Source organism: Vicugna pacos, chromosome 30 (genome assembly GCF_048564905.1).
Source record: "Vicugna pacos chromosome 30, VicPac4, whole genome shotgun sequence".
Classification (NCBI taxonomy): Eukaryota; Metazoa; Chordata; class Mammalia; order Artiodactyla; family Camelidae; genus Vicugna; species Vicugna pacos.
In genome coordinates this window covers 15,491,695-15,511,315 of record NC_133016.1, presented here as the reverse complement: position 1 = coordinate 15,511,315, position 19,621 = coordinate 15,491,695, and the positions used below count along the sequence as shown (strand labels likewise).

The 19,621-nt window shown below is 39.9% G+C and overlaps 1 protein-coding gene across 4 annotated transcripts in view; it reads left to right on the top strand.

Annotated features, from left to right (window-relative positions):
* Positions 1 to 19,621, top strand: part of RAB27B (RAB27B, member RAS oncogene family) — a 139,391-nt gene that overhangs the window by 75,604 nt on the left and 44,166 nt on the right. Inside the window, exons 1-2 of one of the 4 annotated variants that reach the window (XM_072952190.1) lie at positions 5,193 to 5,464; positions 7,649 to 7,755. The exons of 1 other annotated variant lie outside the window; for it this stretch is intronic. The gene's annotated coding sequence lies outside the window, so the exon portion shown is untranslated. Of the gene's footprint in view, positions 1 to 5,192; positions 5,465 to 7,648; positions 7,756 to 19,621 lie in introns of those variants that run through there. 2 more of the 4 variants (XM_072952191.1, XM_031692432.2) reach the window with 2 other exon arrangements.

Below are 19,621 nucleotides of genomic sequence, written 5' to 3'. Positions count from 1 at the left end.
TTAAAACCTAACCATAGAATAGATGCTGTACATATAATTACGTGAGCAAGTCCACTTTGATGCCTAAAATAGGTTTTGATGTGTTACACATTTAAAGTAATTTGCCAGTAATAATTCACGTAGGCATATATATTCCTTGACATTACATCGTTGAAAGCAGTTAGGAAAACTGGCGTGACCTGGGAGTCCAGTCTTGTGAGTTTTAGTCATGCTGTGGGGTTTCCTCAAACTGGGGAGGAGTTGATTTTTATTTGCGATTAGACATACATCATATGAACTGCAGATCAGCGGAGGGTGGAGGCAGCCTCGTGTGTGACTACCTGGCAAAGTCTTTTCTGCAGTCCCAGGAGTGGGGTGAATTAGGAAACCTCTGAACTCATCAGCGTGGGTTTCAACTCAAGAGACAAGATGGCAGTTTTTAAGAGTATTTTGAAAGATGAAAGGCAGTATCTTACCCTAAAAGTTAAGTCAGTGGCTCATATCACCTAGGACAAGAGAAGAAACCAAATGTATTTATTGATTAAAGCTTTAAAATACTCATTTTCTTATAGAACACCTTTTATTTTTCCTCTTTGTTCTTCGCTTTAACCCCACATCTGACATCCTCAAGTATTGGGCACATGTTACTTAAATGTTTGTTGAATGAATAAAAGATTGTACAGTCCTTTCAAATCTATCTTCAGTCTGCACCCCAGATTCACTTTCTCCACTGCTTGTAGATTACTATGCAAAAAATATATGCAAATACTTTAATAATAAATTGTCATGTTTTCTCTGTTGAACAAATGTCTTTTACTTCCCTATATATATTTTAAGACTACTTTAATATTATTTCTATTAAGGTAATATATCTCATAGTTTTAAAAAAATGGTGTTCAAGTTCTTATAAACTAATATAGATCTCCTCCTAAGACTCAGTCTCAATCCCCACAGGAAAACATTTGACTTTTTCAGTGGATTTTTATTGTACATACTTGCATGTTTCTACATGGTTTGCTTGTCCTACTGTTTATTTGGCAATTTCACACATTGTTTCTTGACTCTGTTATAATAGTTGAGAATTTAGTTGTTTTGCACACAGATATACCATCTCCCTATGCACACCCTCCACATGCAGTTGTATCATAGTTTATGGTTACTCTCTTGTTAGTGTTTCCATTTTCTGATTATAATTACAATTTCACATCTGAATGAAATGCTATATTATCAGTATGTTTCCTTTCTCATAACCTTTTGTTTTTCCTAGAGTTATTAATATCCTTTTTCCCACCTTGTTAGCATACTTTGTACCTACTGTAAATTATTCATAAATGCTCCCAAATGATCTTTCAAACTATAAGAGTCAAAATAGTCTAACTGCTTTAACAAACAATTTAAAAAAAAGTCTCAGTGGCTTATTTCAGAGTAAGTTTGTTTCTTGCTCATGTTACAGTCCAATATGTGGCAGCTAGGGTTTCTATGCCACACAATCATTCAGAGCCACAAATTTCTTTCATATCGAGGCTGTAATTTATTCTAGGGTCTCAGAGCTCTTCACTGAGTCTTTGTGTCTGGATACTAATAAGGAAACAGGGAAAGCATGCAGGATCTCATAGGTCATTTTATGGGAATGTTCTGGAAGTGATGTGCATCACTACTGACCACATATCATTGGCTAGAACTCAGTTATATGCCTCCCTTCTGGCAAAGGGCTAAGGATTGAAATCTAGTGGGGTACTTAAGAAAAAGAGAACATGAACTTGGATGAGCACTTCCAGCCTCCACTACACAGACATTCTCAATAATTTTTCAAATGTACGTGAACAGTAAATAATTTTTTTTTTGGAGACTTCTCTACTGCAATCTTCCCTTTTGTTTCCCTCCAGGCCGATTGTTACCCACCTGTGTTGGGCCTCCATTTCCTGGGTTCCATCTCTACATCTTTTTTGATTTATAGGCTTGTTTGGGGATCCTCCCTTAAAAACAGTAAAGGAAGTACATTTCTGAATTCTTACATGTCTAAAAATATCTTTAATCACACTTGGCTGACATTTTGTCTGGCTATACAATTCTCATTTCAAAATAATTATATTTATAAAATGCAAAGGCATTTTAAAGAATTCATGGGCCCATTATTGCTCTTGAGAAATCCAAAGCAATTTTTATTCCTTTCCTTTGTATGTGATCTGCTCTATGTTTCTAGAAGATGTTTTAGGTTCTTCTCTTTATTCCTGGGCCTCTAATATATCAGAATGATACATTTTGGTGTGTTTAGATAATTAATTACTTAATTAAAAATTTATTCTCCTGAACTTTTCATCTTATAACCCACCTGTCAAATTTTTAAATTTTTGAGTATATTTTCAATTTCAAGAGGTTTTTTTTTTACTGTCTTGTATGTACATTTCTTTTTAATTCGTTTTCTGCAGCAGCAAAATAAAAATGCATTTGTTCAGTTCATCTTGTTAAACCACAAATTACTCTAGTTTACTTTCTCCAGGAAATAAACCTCCAGTCTCCTGAAGGATGAGTTGAGCAGATGGAGGAACTTATGGTTGGTTGCTTGCACGGCAGTGGGGAAGGAAACTTTGGGTCCAAGCATTCTGTATACAGACGTCTAACCAGACCCTGGGGTTCACCCCACCAGCTGGCCTCCTTCCATGGTGGTATTTTTGCCTCCTGGGCCTGAGCTTCCCAAGTTATGTAGGGAGAACTGTCTTGCTTCTTACCCATAACCCTTTCTTGAGGCATGCAGTGTACAGACTCCTCCTCTTCTCAGCATTACTGAGCCTCTGTCTGACTTAGGTTCTTCCAAACAGTCCATAGCAGTTTCTTTTGTCTCCTGATGTCTCTTCTCCCTTTTAGTTGTCTTTACGATTTCATAACATTCAGAACATTAATTTATTCTTGTGTCTGAGGAGTTCGGGGAAGGGGAGGTAAAACATGGTCAATTTACCGTTTCTAACTAGGAGTCTTCCATGTATATTTATATATGCTGTATTTATTCAATGATAAACCTGTTGACAGAAATTGTCTACTTGATTTGTGCCACATAAACTCCAGACGCAGAAAGGCATTTAATGTTTGTTACGACACAAGATGCTGTCGCCTTGTTTTCACTGGCTCCCCAGGGTCTTCTATTCTGCTCTACTTCCGGTCAAAGTGGCCTTCATGAAGTGGCCAGGAATCATTTCGCTCATGTCGTCCCCCTGCCTTCTCCTTGGACCCCTCTTCACACTGGGAAGGAAAAGCTCCACCTCTCTTGAGTGGTCGGCAGCGTCACCAGGTAACACTCGTGCCTCTGAGCCTCGGAACTGAAAGGCAGGACTTCAGTGGCAAGTGACTACAGAAAAGCTGTCCCTGCAAGTTAACCCCGCGAGGCCGCTGGCACACTTCCTTCCTTATCTGGGGAAGGGTGACGAGGAGAAGAGAAGATAAATGTGTTAGACTTCCTCACGACAGGCACTTTTTCCAGAAGCAGGAGGGTGGCAGCCCGGTGTCCTGAGCGCAGTGAGCTCTGCCTTCCTGAGCAGCAGACCTGAGTTCTACATTCATGGACCTTCGTGATTCTGGGCACATTGTCGGGACTTATGAACCTCAATTTCTTCATTCTTAAAAACAGGGACAATAAAAATAATAGATGCCTTGCTTCTTTCAAAGCAATGCTGTGAAAGTCAAGTGAGATGATCTGGGGACAGGGCTTTATAAACGCTCTTGAACATGGGAAGTAATAGCTGTTAGGGTTAGTGGAAGTGAACACGTGAACTAGGTGAAGAAGACAAATTGCCATTTTAGATCATGTGCAGAGAACCATTTTAAATTAATGTGCTACACAGTGGAAGAAAGTTGAAGTTGTTCATGTATTTCTTTTCTCTCTCTCAGGGCCCATAGACACACACTTGTTATATAGATACTGCTGATGGATGCAGAGTAGATTTACTATAAATATAGATTCCCAGAATATGTGTTTTGAAAATCTACAACCTGAACCTACTATGCTTTTTCCTAGTAAATAAAAATAATTTTGATGACCTGGACCTTACTTTGGGAGAATGAAGTAGATGCGTGCTCCATATACTTACAAAATAATAAGTCGAGCCCATGCACGTATGGAGTTCACTGTGCTGGGCACTGTTCTCTGTACTTTGCTGGTATGAACTCGTTTATTCACACTAACCCTATGAAAGAATTTTATCATCCCCATTTTCAAGATAAGAACATTGAGGCACAGAGAATGGAAATTTGTCTGTGTTTTCCTAATGGAATAGACAAGATTTCTGTGAAACCAAATATGTTCTCCAACATGTTTCTTTTCCACTGCTTTGCTATTGTTTGTTTGCAATTGGTTTTGGTTTTAGGCTCTTTTTTTCCCCCTCCTCTTCCACAGCACTTCTCCAGGAGATAATGCCTAGCTGACAATGGCAGTGCCTCCCAGATTGTCTCTAAGGCACCCTGTCAGAACTGGGTCAAACAATGAAAATTTAAGCAATCACTTTGTTGTTTACCAACATGAATGCAAGCAACAGATTTGGAACTTTTTGATTTTCTTCACAGAGGGAAAAAATCAATTGCTATTATATGTTCAACTTCGGATTTTCACCTGTGCCATCAGGCTGTATACCAGGGATGCCAGAGTCGTCTGAAAATGTGACCGCAACAGGGCCAGCCAGGATCTTGGTTGTGGACGAATGAATCGAAAGTGTCTAGAGCAGGGTCTGCCACGTAGCAGGTACTTAATAAAGCTCAGCTCAGTGAATGTGTGTGCTCCTGACTTCTGACTTCATAGACAGGACTCCTACTTAACCGGCAGATCTCTGAAATGATTTTAGGAGGCAAAGATTAGGGTGGTTCACACTGATTAACGTATTCGTATGAATAGATCCTAACTTTTAAAACACGGATTTCCATCCAGCCCCTTTTATTTCCTTTCTCTGCGCCCCAGTGCCAGTTCCTGGCTCGCTCGCTAGTTAATGAGACTGTCACCTCCCCACCCCTCCCGGGAGAGAATGCAGTGCATCGGAAGCACTTCTCACAGTGCCCTGGGCTCTCTGAATAAGAGAAAGCAAAGAGCACACGCGAAAATCAAGGACTCAAAATGAGCTGGCTGCCAGCGCTTGGAGAACTGAAGCCGGAGCCCGGCGCCTTTGAGTCAGCCCCAGGGCGAGCGCCGCCCGCCCGCCCGCCCCGGGCCGGGAGACACGCCTTCTTCTCACACAAACCTCCCGGATCCCGGCGCCTCGGCGGGCCCGGGGGTGGCGCTACGCGTCGGGCCACTCGCAGTGCTCGCGGGCGGGCGCGGGGACCGGCCGGCGTGCGCCCGATCCCGCGCCACAGGTTGCGAGAGCAGGAGCCGTCCCCAGGACGGCCGCCCTGGGAGGCCGAGCCCGGGTCGTGGCTGGTGGCGGAGCCCAGGAGGTCGCGCGCGCGGGAAGGGGAAGGAAGCCCCAGAAACCCGACACCTCTCGCCAGCGAACTGCGCAGGCTGGTGAGTGGGGGGAGCCGGGCTGCTGCCGCCGGAATGTGTCCCCACCCAGCCGGGGCTGGCTCGGCTCCCGCGCGGGAAGGAAGTGAGCCGGGGCGCGGGGCCGCGGGCCCGCGGAGATCCGGCTGCGGCGGGAGGTGCGCGCGGGCGGCCGCAGGGAAGCGGCTGGTTGTCTGTCCGCGCTTTGGTCCGTGCCTGTCAAACAGCTGGTCAGGATCGAAAAAGGACCAGGCGCAGCGCTGGCAGCTTCCTTCCATCTGCACCTCAGAAACAACCAGAGTAACAATTCACCATCATCGTCATGCGTTTAGAGTTTCACTTAAGGGGCAATCACTTAGCGAGGGAAGCCGGGCTATCGTGGCATGTCCTCACGTGAAACGGCCACAGAGAAATCAAAGGTGATTTGTGTCTTCCAGGGTTTTTACCCCGTTCCTTCTGAATTCTGCCCCGAAGGTTGCAGCGCGGAGGGTGCGTTCCTGTGTGTTGGTTCAAGTGGTCACAGTAAATTGGTTTCCGAGAGTCTCCCACCCGGAACAACGTTATCTAGTCATCTGAAAACTATTGAAGCAAGTGAAATGTCCCGGAGCAAAGCTAAAGGCTGTGTTCCTACAAAAAAGTGTAGTTTGGTTCAAGTCAGCACCCCTAGAACATAGTTACTGCTTTTTATTTCAAGACCTAAAGTTAAGGGTATAACATTCCAGGTGTTTCGGGAGTACGTTATTAAATTAAGCCCAAGTGAATAACACATAGTTTTGGAGTTATTAGCAACAGAATTATTTAACATAATAATAGCTATGGATTTTCATTTAGTTCTGTTTCAAAGAAAAATGTTTATGGTTCTTAATATTTAGTTACATTCACACATCTTCAGTAATATAAATATATATCTTTTATATGCATGGTTATATAGTTCTGCATTTGAAAAGTTAACTTCGGCATTATAGCCTCAGGAATTTGTTTATTGAATTTTCAAGCTACTATTATGAAGTCCAAATTGTAGTATGAAGTAAGAGCCGTACTTGCCTTGTGCTGTTCCCCCTAAATAGTTATTTTTCACAGCTTCCTACCATAATCCTCTACCTTGAGGAAATCAGTCCTTCTTGAAGGCAAGAGGGGATTCTTAGGGACGGCCAAAATAGGGTCGTCTTGACAGATCATTTAATGTTAATGAAGCTTTTCTGCTCAAGAACCGAGAGTGACCGCCCATAAAATGTTAACCATCTTTGCTTTCGAAAGGAGAACAAAACATTGCAGATGAAACTGGATAAGCCTGTTCTCAAAGATGCCAAGAAGGAATAAAGGGAATCTGTCAAGTGTAAGCAAACCACAGCTCTCTCATAGGCCATTTCGGGAACAGGAATATTTGACCCAATAGGGAAGGTATCCCTAATATAATTGATCTTCTCAGCTCCTTGACACACCAGCTTATACTAATATTCTCTACTGGTTTCTAAATTGCTTTTCATTTATTTAACTGTACTTCTGGAAAAGTGGAAATCATCCACAGCCCCAGGTGGTGCAGAACAGAAACCTGCACTTACCGGCCCTCACCCTGGGACATTCCTGGTTAGTTTTTTGGTCTTTCGTATCAGGAGAGCATGAAACACAGACCAACTATTCACATAAAGCTCATCTCACAATTAATCCAGTTTCTTGAGTTGATTCATCAGAGTAGGTTAACCAATAGTTCAGCTCTTGAGCAACTAATTGTAATGCTGAGCTGCAGGAAAACAATTACAGTAAAAACAGACGGGATAAACCAGATGTTTCTCATGAAGGGTATGTCAGTTTCTAGAGTCGGCTGCCAAAGAGGAATGATTTTTTCACTCATTATTAGGTGTAATATGGAGCTGACATTTACTATATGGAAGTAGGCAGTAGCAACACCACTAAGCATAATAAAAACCTACTGTAAGCCCCATGAATGGAGTTGAGAGTAATTATTTAATGTACTTCACACCCTTTGCAGTCATTATTCATATTCTTTAAATATTAACCTTTTCTCATGGGCCTTCCTTAAATGAAGGAAACTTGTCTAGATTACCAGTCATGAGAATAAAATGCTGCTTAACACATAGCCAAAAAAACCTTCAGTAAGTTGTCTTTTCTAACTAAACAATGACTGAACGTATTGAGAAAAAGAATTTAAGTTTCTTGTTCACTTATTCAACAAATGTTCATTAATAGCATCAAGCCCTCTTCTGGACTCTGTCTGGACAGAAGTGGAAAAAACGGACAAAACTCCCGGATCCCACAGAGCTTGCCCTTTCCTGGGGAGACAGAGAGTAAGGAAGGTGAGCAGTTGGATCTGCACTCCATCACAGATAAGTGCTAAGGGGAGAATGTGCATCCGAGGAGGCACGCAGAAAGCAGTAGTGACACAGCCCAGGGAGTGTTGAAATTTTAGATCGGATGCCCAGGGAAAGTCTCACTGAGAAGATGACATTTGAATGTGGATCTGAAGGAAGCCAGGGAGTGAGCCATGTGGTTACGGGGAGGAAGAGCTTTCCAGACTGAAAGAACAACAATCAGGGGTTTGCCTGGCATCGTCCAGGAACAGCAAAGAAGCCTGCCTGGACACCTGGAGCCGAGGGAGGGATGGGGTGACCTGAAAGGGGGTGGGGTGATAATGGGGCCAGCTCACTGAGGGCTTTGAAAATCCTAGTAAATGTGTCGGCTTTTGATTTTCATTCTGCATGAAAGGAGACGACACTATGATTTAGATATTGTCTGTTGAAACTTCATTCAGCAAATACTGAGCACCCTACAAACCTCGGTATTCTTCCAAGCCTATGGGATAGACGTTACCATCGTGGGAACTGCATTTTAGCTTGGGGAGATGGACACCTAAGTTAACCATTGTACAAAATTCAGTGCTAGTTAAAATGTTTTAAAGTATGAAATAATTACAGAGTGACCTGGGCAGGGAAGTGGCACTCTGTGATTCAGTGGTCAGGAAAAGCCTCGGAGGAGGCCGGCTTCTTAAAAGATCGCCCTGGCCTCCCGGAGGAGAATGCATTGTATGGCGTGCGGAGTAGAATAGAGGTCAGTTAAGAGGCTGTGCCAGTAGACCAGAGATGACAGTGACGTCGATTAGGGTTGCAGTAGTGGTCCTGGAGAGAAGTAGAGAAATTTAGGATGTATTTGAAGGCAGAGGTGACAGGACTTGCTGATCAATTAGATAAGGGATGGGGATATAGAAGTGAAAGAACCAAAATGATCACCAGGTTTTAGACTGAAGAGAGTAGGTAGATGGTGAAGCTCTTCCTAAGATGGATAAAGCCAGGAGAAACACAGTTTTGAAAGGGAAGTGAAGAATTTGTTTCAAGATCTATGATGTATTCTTAGGCATCCAAATGGGAGTGTCAGATTGGGCTTTTGGATATAAGAAGAATCTAGAGCACTTGGGAGAGGTCGTAACTGAATTTTTTTTTTTTAATTTGAGAATCAAGAGTCTGTGGATGCTATTTAGAGACATGGTTTTGAGGACATCACTTAGACTTTAGAGAGAGAAAGAAGTAGAGCCCCAAGGTCCAAGCTCTGGCTTATTCTAACATCGAGGGATCTTGTGTAGAAGGAGCCAGTGAAAAGAACCCCCGGCCCCTGAGAGTGTCGTCATGGAACCCAGGCCAGGAGGTGTTTCAGAAAGAAGGGAGTGGTCAGTTGTGTCGGGTGCTGCTAAGATGAAGAGTGAGGTGAGGACCGGGATGTAAGGATTGCATGTGGCAATTTGGAATCATGGGCAACTTTGATAGAAAACAGAGTTCTTAGAAATAGGAACTCATAAAAACTTTAAAAAATTCTGAAAATAGCATTTCACATAGTCTCCAAAGAGAGATCACTAGAGAAATTCATGAAGCTACATAGAGGCTCTAATAAAATCAGTTTTTGAAAATGGCTTGCAGAACAGATGAACAAAGGATCACATAATTAGAAATACTCCCAAAGGTATTGAATGAGCTGTACTTATGAGAAAGAGTAAAACCTAGAGTGGGCTGACGCCTGGGGAAGATGCTGAGGAGGGCCAAAGCTTCTGCTAGTGTTGTTTAGAACAAAGCGCTGAACGAAGTTGGTGGATGTGAGGGAAAGTGGATTCTATTTTTCTTTCATCTTCTTTATACATAAAACAGTGTTCAAAATGGGAAGGCTTAGACAGCAATAAAAAAATTACAATCAAAGAAATTTGAGAAGTTACTGTGACTGCAGGTAGCTTCTTTAGATGGGAAAGAATCAAGGTGGGCTTGGTCAGGAAGACCCACCTGAGGAAATAGTGTTTCAGTGGAGACTCGAAGGACGTCTGGGAGTCAGTCAGGTGGACAGTTGGGAGAGAACCATCCAGACAGAGTGAAAGCAGCTGCCGAGTTCCTGAGAAAGAGCTTGGTGCACTCAGTGAGCTGACGGAAGAGTTTAGACGGTGGAACGCAGGAACTGGAGCGGGGCACAAGGAGAGGCTGGACGGACCACTTGGGAAGTCATCACAAAGACTGGATAAGGTCAGAGAAGACTGAGACGTCCACTCCGCGACTTATTTGTGGCAGAGACAGTCTGCACAGGAAAGTTGAACTAAGTGACCTTCAACCTGTCTTCCAAAACTGTGATCCTAAAAATACAAGAAAGAACACACTTTCCTTGGTATTTCATAGATATTCTAGGTCACAAACTTAAGAGATAATACTGAAAGTTTAGTTAATGCAGTTGTGAAAAAGAAAAACAAAACATCAAAGTAAAGTAAGTTGATAGCTGCCGTATAAACCGAATGTTTTATATCCAGAAATGCAAGAACAACCGTTTTTTTTTAGTAGGTAAAATTATATCCAAGGATATCAAGATTCCTCCACATAATCTGGGGAATAACTTCAGAGAGGGCAGCTATACGTGTCACAAATCGGTGGGATTTAAATCACCCCGTTCTGAAGCCCATCATTAATCAGACGCTGCTTGCGCTGGGGACTGTAGCCGTGGGAACAGCACTGGGTCCTGAAGACGTGATTTTCTCCGGTGTAAAATGAAGGGAATAGGTTGATTATTTTAATATCCCTGTTGTCTAGCTCTAGACCTGGGTAACCTGCAACTCTTGCTTCGTGTTTAGTTCCTTACCTTCCTTTTTTCCTTTGTTTCTTTCCTCTCTTCCACTTACGTATCTATTTACCTATTTAGATAGACAGGTAGATAGATGGATAGATATTTGTAGATATAGATGTATGTCTGTGTATGAGTATACACAAACACGCACAGACAGAAAATAAAAAAGAGAAATATACAAGCCATATAAAAGAGAAGATAATTTCATTTTAAGAGGCTTAGGGGAAAAAAATACAATGTTTTACTTTAGTTTTTTTCTTGTTTTTTTTTTTTTTTTCTGTAGCCCATACGTGTATTTTCCATTTAGATCAGGTCAACCTGATCTGTTTTCTTGTCACTTCTCTCCTTAACTTGCTCAGAGAAATGAAATTGTGCATTAAATCTGACCTGAGGGAGACACCGGAACAAAAATAATTAGGAAAGGCAAACTTGATTTGTATGATATTTGTCCCGTCTAACTTAGCCAAGGTCCTCGGAGCTGGAGAAGTTCACTAAAAGAGTTACTCAGTTCTCATGGACTATTGTTCAAAATAGACTATTTTCATAAACAAAATGTACTGTTGATAAATGTTTCTAGATATGCCAAAATATTAAAAAAGAAATATAGAACGAAACTAGATTTTCCAAAGAGGGAACAAAAAAGTAGGCATCTCTTAGTGCTTGAAAAAATGTATATCCTTATATTGACCCAAGGTGCTCCCTTGGGCTGACTTAGGCCTCGGGTTTTCTGAGATTTTCTTCCCAATACTGGGAAGCACAGAAGAAATGCACCCCATTTGCTAATTTCTTAATTTCTTGTGTGAACTGAATTTGCGGAAACCATTCTGCCCCATCCCTCCCTCGTTCAGTCTTTGATCTTAATCATTCCAATGCCTGTTGGCAGTACCTGTTATCAGATGCTTCCTCTCAAGGTTTGGAGGCAAGTTTTCTAGTAGAAACAATACAGGAAGCAAACACTGCAAAACATATCTTAGGGGGAAAAAAATCACTTAAGTGAAAATATTCTGGTATTTGTAAACTGAGAGTTAAAAACATATTGAAACAGGTTTAAATAAATAGGATATGATATGAAAAGGCCTATATTTAATCTTTAGCTAGAAATGGGATGCTAAGAAGTCATGGTATATCATGTTTGAATAACTGATGCCCAATATTAATTTAAGAACAAATTGGCTGCTATTCTCTTTTACTCAGTACCTTTGTTCTAGCTCTGCTGTGATTGAATTTATGATGCTTTTAACCTCAAGCTTCGCTTACCAAAGCCTAATAAAATGTAATCTCCATATTCTAAAAGAATTAAAGAATAATCATTTAGTAATGATTACTTTTGAAATTCCCAACAGTATGTAAAATATCATTAAGTGATTGACTTATAAACATGTATCTGGTGATTGACCATGTTTAAGGCAAGTTGTTCTCTCTTTCCCATCTCCTCTTCCCCCTCTCCCTCCATCCCCCTCCCCATGTTAATACTCTTTCCAGTTCATTGTCTGAAAAAGTTTGGGAAATATTTTATTGCATCTAAGAACATTCTTTATACAGCCATCTGACTGCCTCTCACTCTCCATCACAGTTATTTCTGATTGTCATATAATCAGCAGGGGATCATTCTACACGCCTGCTTGTCCAGTTGGGGTGTTGTCTCTGTTCCTTCTGGACTCAGGTGTTTAAAGTCTTTTTGTTACAAATGTATCATTTCAGACATCTAGTTCTAAACAAATGTGTTTTTCCATAAAAACTTGTTGTAATATGCCAGTAGCCCAGTTTTTTTGTGTGTGTTTTGATTATTATAGATGGAGAAGGAAAAATTCTAAACAACATTTTAATGACTCAACTATGAGCTAGACACATAATCCATGTCTTCAAATATCCCAGTCAAGATTTCTAATTAAAACCATGTTGACTTTAGTCCTTTTGTTCCCCAGCATTTGTTACTTACATTATTTACTAAGCTCTTATCCAACTGTGACTCTTCTAGATTATCTCTTTCTGTAAATTCATCAATATTTCATAGTCTCTTGGGAAATATCCATTGTTTTTTCTTCTTGTTTGAGGTTTGAGTATAGGTAAGCTAATATTATGGACACACATCTCTTGTTTTTGGCACTCCCACTTGTGTGTGAGTATAATGATAAATATGAAGAAAAACAAATATTACTGCAAAAACCTCGTTCTGTAACTTATGATGAACATTGTGGATCACTGTAAATTATGAAATGGTAGTCAAGGGTAAAAATTTGCATTGATGTAAACATTACAAACCTTTGATTAAAGACTGACAACAAACACCATCATTTTCAGCTTTGAAATATCATCACCAGAAGAATGCATTCATTGAATGCACCAATTTTCAAGTCTAGGCTATTATGGAAGAAAATCAAAAGTTTGATAATTTTCATTTTACTGGGTACACTTACACAAATTCTACTTTCTCTTAGAACTGCTTCCTGTTTGAAATAATTTTTTGCATGTAACTTGTTGAGATCTCAAGACATTCATACTGTCTATATGCCAAGATAGAAAAGAGATGAGAGAAGGTTAAACATTTTTCCTGTTCTAGCCATAATCTTTGAGTCTAGTTTCTTTTAACGTGATTGCCAAAATTGGCCCAAGGAACAATTTAAAGGCAAAATTGAACTGAGTGACTCAAGCAACAGCGAGGTCTTCCCCAAACCACAGAGTCCCAAAGAAAAGGGAATATATATAGGCAGAAGTAAAAGTTTCTATCTATTTAGGGCCATTCTCTTGGCCTGATGTATTATCCAGCACCCCCAGATACTGGGAGCATTTATCAAATCCACTACTAGTTAAGAAAAGTCCAAGAAGACTAGATATAGAATAATATATTTTTGTTTGTTTGTTTGCAGCAAATATCACTTAATTCCAATCCCTTTAAAAGTATTCCTGTTTAACTGACCTGGAGTTAGTTGATATTAGAATTAAAGAGAATGAGTATTTTTATAATATCCATTCCAGTGGTGGGTTTCCAAAAATACATTTATACTATAGCAATGGTGTCTATAAGTAAATTCATAGCATTCTTAACAATGGTTGGTTTTACTATGAAGTTTTATTAAGGAAGAAACAAAAGATGCTTTTTTGTAGACTTTTTGTAGACATGATATATCTTCAGTTTCTCCTATGTAACTGAAAATAATGAAGCTTTTTATAAGGCCACATATTCCCTATTGCCTCTAAAGTCCTGTGTGGGCAAGTAATTTTATTACCTGTCTGTTTTATCATGGAGGAAAGATAGTCTCCATGAATCTTTTTTCTTTGACATTTATTGAAGATAGAGCAAAGAACTTTCTTTTTAGTTAAAAGTCATGGGTAAAATTGATCTTTCTCAGAACTTTATCTCAAAGCCGACTTTTATCTCTTTTGATAATTCTCTACAGTGGTTAGTACCAATTTGTTGCTCCCACACTGGGAAACCAATGACTTATTGACTAATCTTTCTGATGAATTAATTTCTGATGATTTAAAGTAGCCGTGACTGAAAACAGCTAATGAATCACTCTTCCCGGTAAACGTTTGCTTTGTTGTTACAAAAATCCAAAGGCACCCCCAGTGTTAGAGGTTCTAGGTTTAAGAATGGAGTTGTAGGGGAAGAGTTTAGGGCCAAAAGAACTTTTATCAGTAAAAGCTAATGTGGCCCATGTGGATGGTGACTCGCTGGCCAAGAATTTCTGAAGCAGAAACCATTTAAAACCTTCCATTACTACCAGAGCAGACTCTAGGTTAAAAAGATACTCATATTCCTTGTTCTGAAAATATGGTCCCTTTGTACAAAGAATGTCCTTTCTCTAGAGTCTCTTAAGTCCATCCTCAGGGAATTGTTCTTTTCACAGAGTTTGAGACTTGATCACCAAAACTGTTCAAAACACTTAACTCTGTATCCTTGACTGTAAGTTCTTGGTTTCCTGTCTCTAGGGTGAACATTACAAGTATATGTAAATAAACTCAGTTGATAAACTGGCAGACACTGTGGTTAGTCTGAAGATCAAAGTAATATTAACCACCTGAGTATTTTTCCATCAGGAATGGTGCCATTTTTCTTAGCTAACCTCAGGCAACTGCTAATGTAAGAGGTGGAGTCATAAAAAACTGTAGTGTCTCTAAACAGGTCCTGGTCCACAATTGCAAACTAAATAGTTAACCTTACAGATAGCAAAAGATCCCTTGGTTGTTAACATCTTGGTAATTTTAGAGAAATCCCCAACACCAAGACATCCATATACTGTTCAATTCAATTTCCAGCCTGCTAGCCTGGAAAAACAACACTATTACATGGAATAAAATGGTTCAAAATTGATGTTTTCAACAATTCATAGGAATCACAAAGAGATATAACAGTTTGATTTTCCTTAGAGACAAATACATATTATCAATTATAGTAAGCAAAACGGAGTCCAGCATTTGCCACATAAACATATTTGGAAGCATTGTCAACAAGGTAGGTCGAATGTCCAATTGCAGAGGCCACTATTCAAGATATAACCCTAAAGTAAAATTAACTAGTTCATCATGGGAAAGTTCAGTCCTGGTTTTCTGTCTGTGCTTGGCTTATTTCCAAACAATAATTAATTTTAAGTCAGTGAAATTTAGAAAACTGACATGGAAATGATTGACCTACTTTTTTGTAAGAAGTAATGTGTAAGCAGTTTCTTACTATTTCGTTATATGGAAAACCCAGGCCAGATAGCTACTGAAATTTTTAGAGATATTTTGTAGATTTTTTCCTTGCATTTTTCTTTGCATGTGCAATATTTGCATGGATTTTTCTTTCTTTTTCTTTAGAACACATAGACAAATTCACTGAAATAATTTTCAGTCTCTTTTTAAGGATTTGAGGTTTTTGAACTAGTTCTCAGAGAGTTCTGTAAAGCTTTGTGTGTGAAAGAAAATTTTTATAGATGTTTTCAAATTATTTTTCCGCATAACAGTTAATCAGGACATTATCAAGTCCATCAAAGCTTACATGATAATATGAAGAAAGACAAAAAACCCACTGAGAAAATATCAACAGAATAGCTAGAATTCCTCTTTTCCTGCGGGTCAGGGCAGGATTCAAAACACTTCGTTGCCATTAGGTTTTTTCTGTCTCTACTTTTAAGAGCAAAACGCCTATTTAAAAATATTCTTAGTTTGGAGGGCTGCTGAAACTAAACATTTCACCCTAGATTTGTCAGTTTCAGGCAAAAATATCTTGCCTGAATGAATTCATGCACTGATATTATTTTATAATGAGCTGAAACTCAAACCCTCCATAAAGTCAATCACCGTCCTTCACAGTTTCTTGCACCATTGTCACCAGGCATTGTGTCAGAGAGTACTGCAACCTGGCTAGAGTTTGCTTAAACTTTTTCTGGTGATTGAGGCTCAGGAAGGCACTAAAATAAATTAGCACCATGTACCACTGATACTTATTAAAGTTTGTGGCAATAGTGTACCTATAACTTTAGATGTTCAGTAAAATTCATCTTATTGTTTTAGCAGTGGTAAACTACCCTGTATTAAGAAGATGCTTCTGACAGGAGAACTTGCCTTTGTGGTTTTAAAAATAGCATCAGGGATGTATTTACACTTCTGTCTCCTGTTTCCTCTCCTGATTCCCCAGGGACCAGGGATGCTATTAAACACATTAACCAACTGGCGTGGCACCTGCTGACCAATCAGAATAGCAGGAGCATTTAAGTCACACTGGTAGGCACCTGCTGCGTATCAGCTGGGTCAGGGGACCAATGTCAAACTATCATAAAATAAAGCAGAGCAAACTGGCTTATTTGGAAATTGGGTGCATTCAAACTTTTAGCTCAGTCTCCTTGATTCTGATGCTTTAAAATATCATATGGCAACAAGATGATTATTTTTATCCTTCTGAAATATAAAATGTTAATGATGAAACCTCCTTATAAAGATTTCCTCAAATTCTATAAAATTTGCCTGAACTAGAGCTATACATTTTTCTCCCTTTTCAGATAATCAGGATTAAAATAATTTTAAAAAACCGCAAATATTAGAGCAACCATCCCTTATAGGCTGGAATCTGTATGCCACTCACTCATCCAAACAGACTTAGGACTACAGTCCAAATGAAGGACAGGAAGTAGACGTGGCCCAGAACTAGAAAAGCCCTTTTGTTGCCCAGAGATGGCTTCAGCGAGCAGAGGAGGAGTATCACAGTGATCAGGGTGGGGTCTGAAATAACAAGGGCGTGACCTCAAGAGCCAAGTCGAGGGCGTGAGTAAAGTCCAGTGTACAATTAGGGGTTTACCTATGTGTCAGTGTCTACAGGAAACAACTCTGTGGAAAAAGATGTTGAATTAGCCGTCAAACCATGACAAATAGCTATGAGTTAAAATATCTGCAGAGCCCTGTGGTGCTAATAATTCCAATAATTTTCATGGAGTGGAAGATCCAAGAGGGTTAATTAGTGTTGGCGATGAGCCAAATACAGGCGGACAATCAGACCAAATTTTCACTTCATGAGCTAATCAGCTTTAATTCAGAGCTACGTCTTACATAGTTGATCCCCGAAGAACTCACTGTGTGCAACATCCAAACTGAGTAGACTGATCTCCTTTCCTACTGGTCCTACAAAATTCACATGACTCTTTCCCAATCTGCCTTTCTGCCCGCTTTTGCCTGCGTGTGTCTTTGTGTTGGTGTCACTGTGAAAACGAAGGTATGGGGGAGGGGAGTGGCTGCTCCAGGTTTAGTGCTATTTTTCATCATCAACACTGGAAAGAGGAGTCTCCCCTCCGAATCTGATGTTACCACTTTTACTAACAATTTGGCCAAAATTGACCAATTATGTATTAGGCTGCTTTTCCCTCAGACATATTAGCATTGCAATACTTGGTCAAATAGCCTCGTATATTTTTCTGAGTTTAGAGTGGGAATCTACCAGGGAAGAAACAAAGTTCCTCTGAATTCCTCTAGTTAGGCAATAATGGATATAATAAAAGGGTCACTGACATAGGAAAAAAAGTAAAATTGTGAAGTAGGTTGGTGCAATCTCTTTTTTAGCCTCATCTTGTGTCTCCTCTCCTTTTCCCAGGACTCGAGTCCCTTGTGGGACTCCTGGTTGCTTGTGGGATCTGCTGGTCTTGTCTTTCCTCTGTCCTTCTCACATTTCCACAAGGTTATCAAAAAAGGACGCGTCCCAGGTTCCGTTTCCTGAAGACCCTCCTTTCTACTCCATCATTTAATATTCTGATTGTTGCCAGTGTGCTAATTGGCCAAAATATAATACAGTATTAATTTGGGGAAAACCCCCAGTCCGTGCTCACAATTCACTGAGTGTGTATTTGTGAACTTGTCTACTGGCTGAAATTGATTTGCCACCAGAAATCAACGCTCCTGGAGCTTTTGCAGGCATTCACAGATGGGCATGCAGTGGAGAAGATTTTGTGCAAGTTCCTGGCTGAGGTCAATCACGGTGAAACCCTCCCTTCTGGTTTTGGTTCTCATACAGTAAACAAGTGTCCTTTTCAAAGTTTACTTAGTGCCACATTTTTCTCATTTTTGCGCCTTTAGGTGGTAGTTTTTCCGTTTAAAAGGGCTCTCAAGCATATTGCTGAAGTGCTGTCTGAGGTTTCCTAGGCTCAGCAAGGCTGTGGTATGTCTTACGGAGAACATCCATGCGGTAGATCAACTTCTTTCAGGCCTGAGTTAGTTACGGCGCACTTAGCTGTGATATCCGTGTCATTGAATCAATAAGATATATATTAAATAAGGTGTCTTTAAACAGAAACACACATAAAACAAGGTTATATATTGATCACTTGGTGAAAATACTGCGACTTAGAGGCTGCCAGGAACCTCACCCTGTATTTTCCCTGGAAGTAGTTCTGCAGTGTTTGCTGATTCAGTGTTGGCAGTAACTTCACAGAATAAAACTACCATGAATGACAAGAATCGACTGTATTTACTTCCTCCTTGAAATGGTTTGCAGTCGTTTAACATTAGAGATAAAAATGCAGTCAAGTAGCTAAAGGAAGAATGAAAAACAAGCAAACACTGAGTCATGTAGTTCAGAATTAAGAGGTAAAGTAGTTTAAACAAGAGAAACTTTGATGCTTATGACATTTGAGCAAAAAACTGACCTCTGATCTTCCAGGCAGAAAAGATACTGACTACCTTAGCTTTTCTTATCAGATTAAGGAAAGTTTATCAGTTTATTGGGAGAGACTTCCTTCTCTATTATTACATTCTCAAAGTTACTTTATGGCACAAAGTACAGAAAGAATGTTTCTAATGGTAGTTTTATAAATGATGTAGAAAAGGACCTTATGTGATTCTTTTATATTGATAGCGAAGCCCAAGGCGCAAATACCATTTCGTTGTTCTGTGAAGGATTTCCACAGGGATCTGAAGTTCTGTATTTTGCTGAGATGCTGACATGAAATGCAGGACTATCATGTGCGTTACTACGCTGACATTTACATTCCAAAGAGCTTCGGATGAAATGATTGTAATGATGGAGTTACCCAGTTCTCTGGTGAACTGGAGGAGGAGCTATGTTTTGAGCAGGCTGCTGTTTTGATGCCTCTCAAATCACTGTAGAAAGAGAACACACCTGCATTTGTACAGTAGAAATAAGATTCAACCTGGGGAGGGCAGAAGAATGAGGAAGGCTGTGACCTCCAGCTCATGCCAGGCAGCTCCCGTTAAGAACGTGATGTCAGTTAGAAACATCATGTTGATTATCAAGATAGACATCCCTGAAAATGCCCCCTCTGAGCCTTGGCTCTTTTAAACAGCCAGGCTCATTTTTATTACTAATTAATCCTACCACTCGTGTGAAGACTTCTCTGATATAAGATTTGGAGGAAGGTATAACATTTAGGCTCAAATAGTGAGTAAAGAAATGTAAAAAAAAAAAAAAAGATTCGGCAAAAGCTTATAAACTCATTTAAACCTCCCCACATATATTTCATGGATTGATTGTTGATGCCTAAATTCTTGAGTTTAATTTGTCCTGATTTGAATATTAACCCAATTCTTGTGAGAATTTATAAGAATAAGTGTCTATGGCTGTTTCATAATCTTACATTATCAGCAGTTTTTATA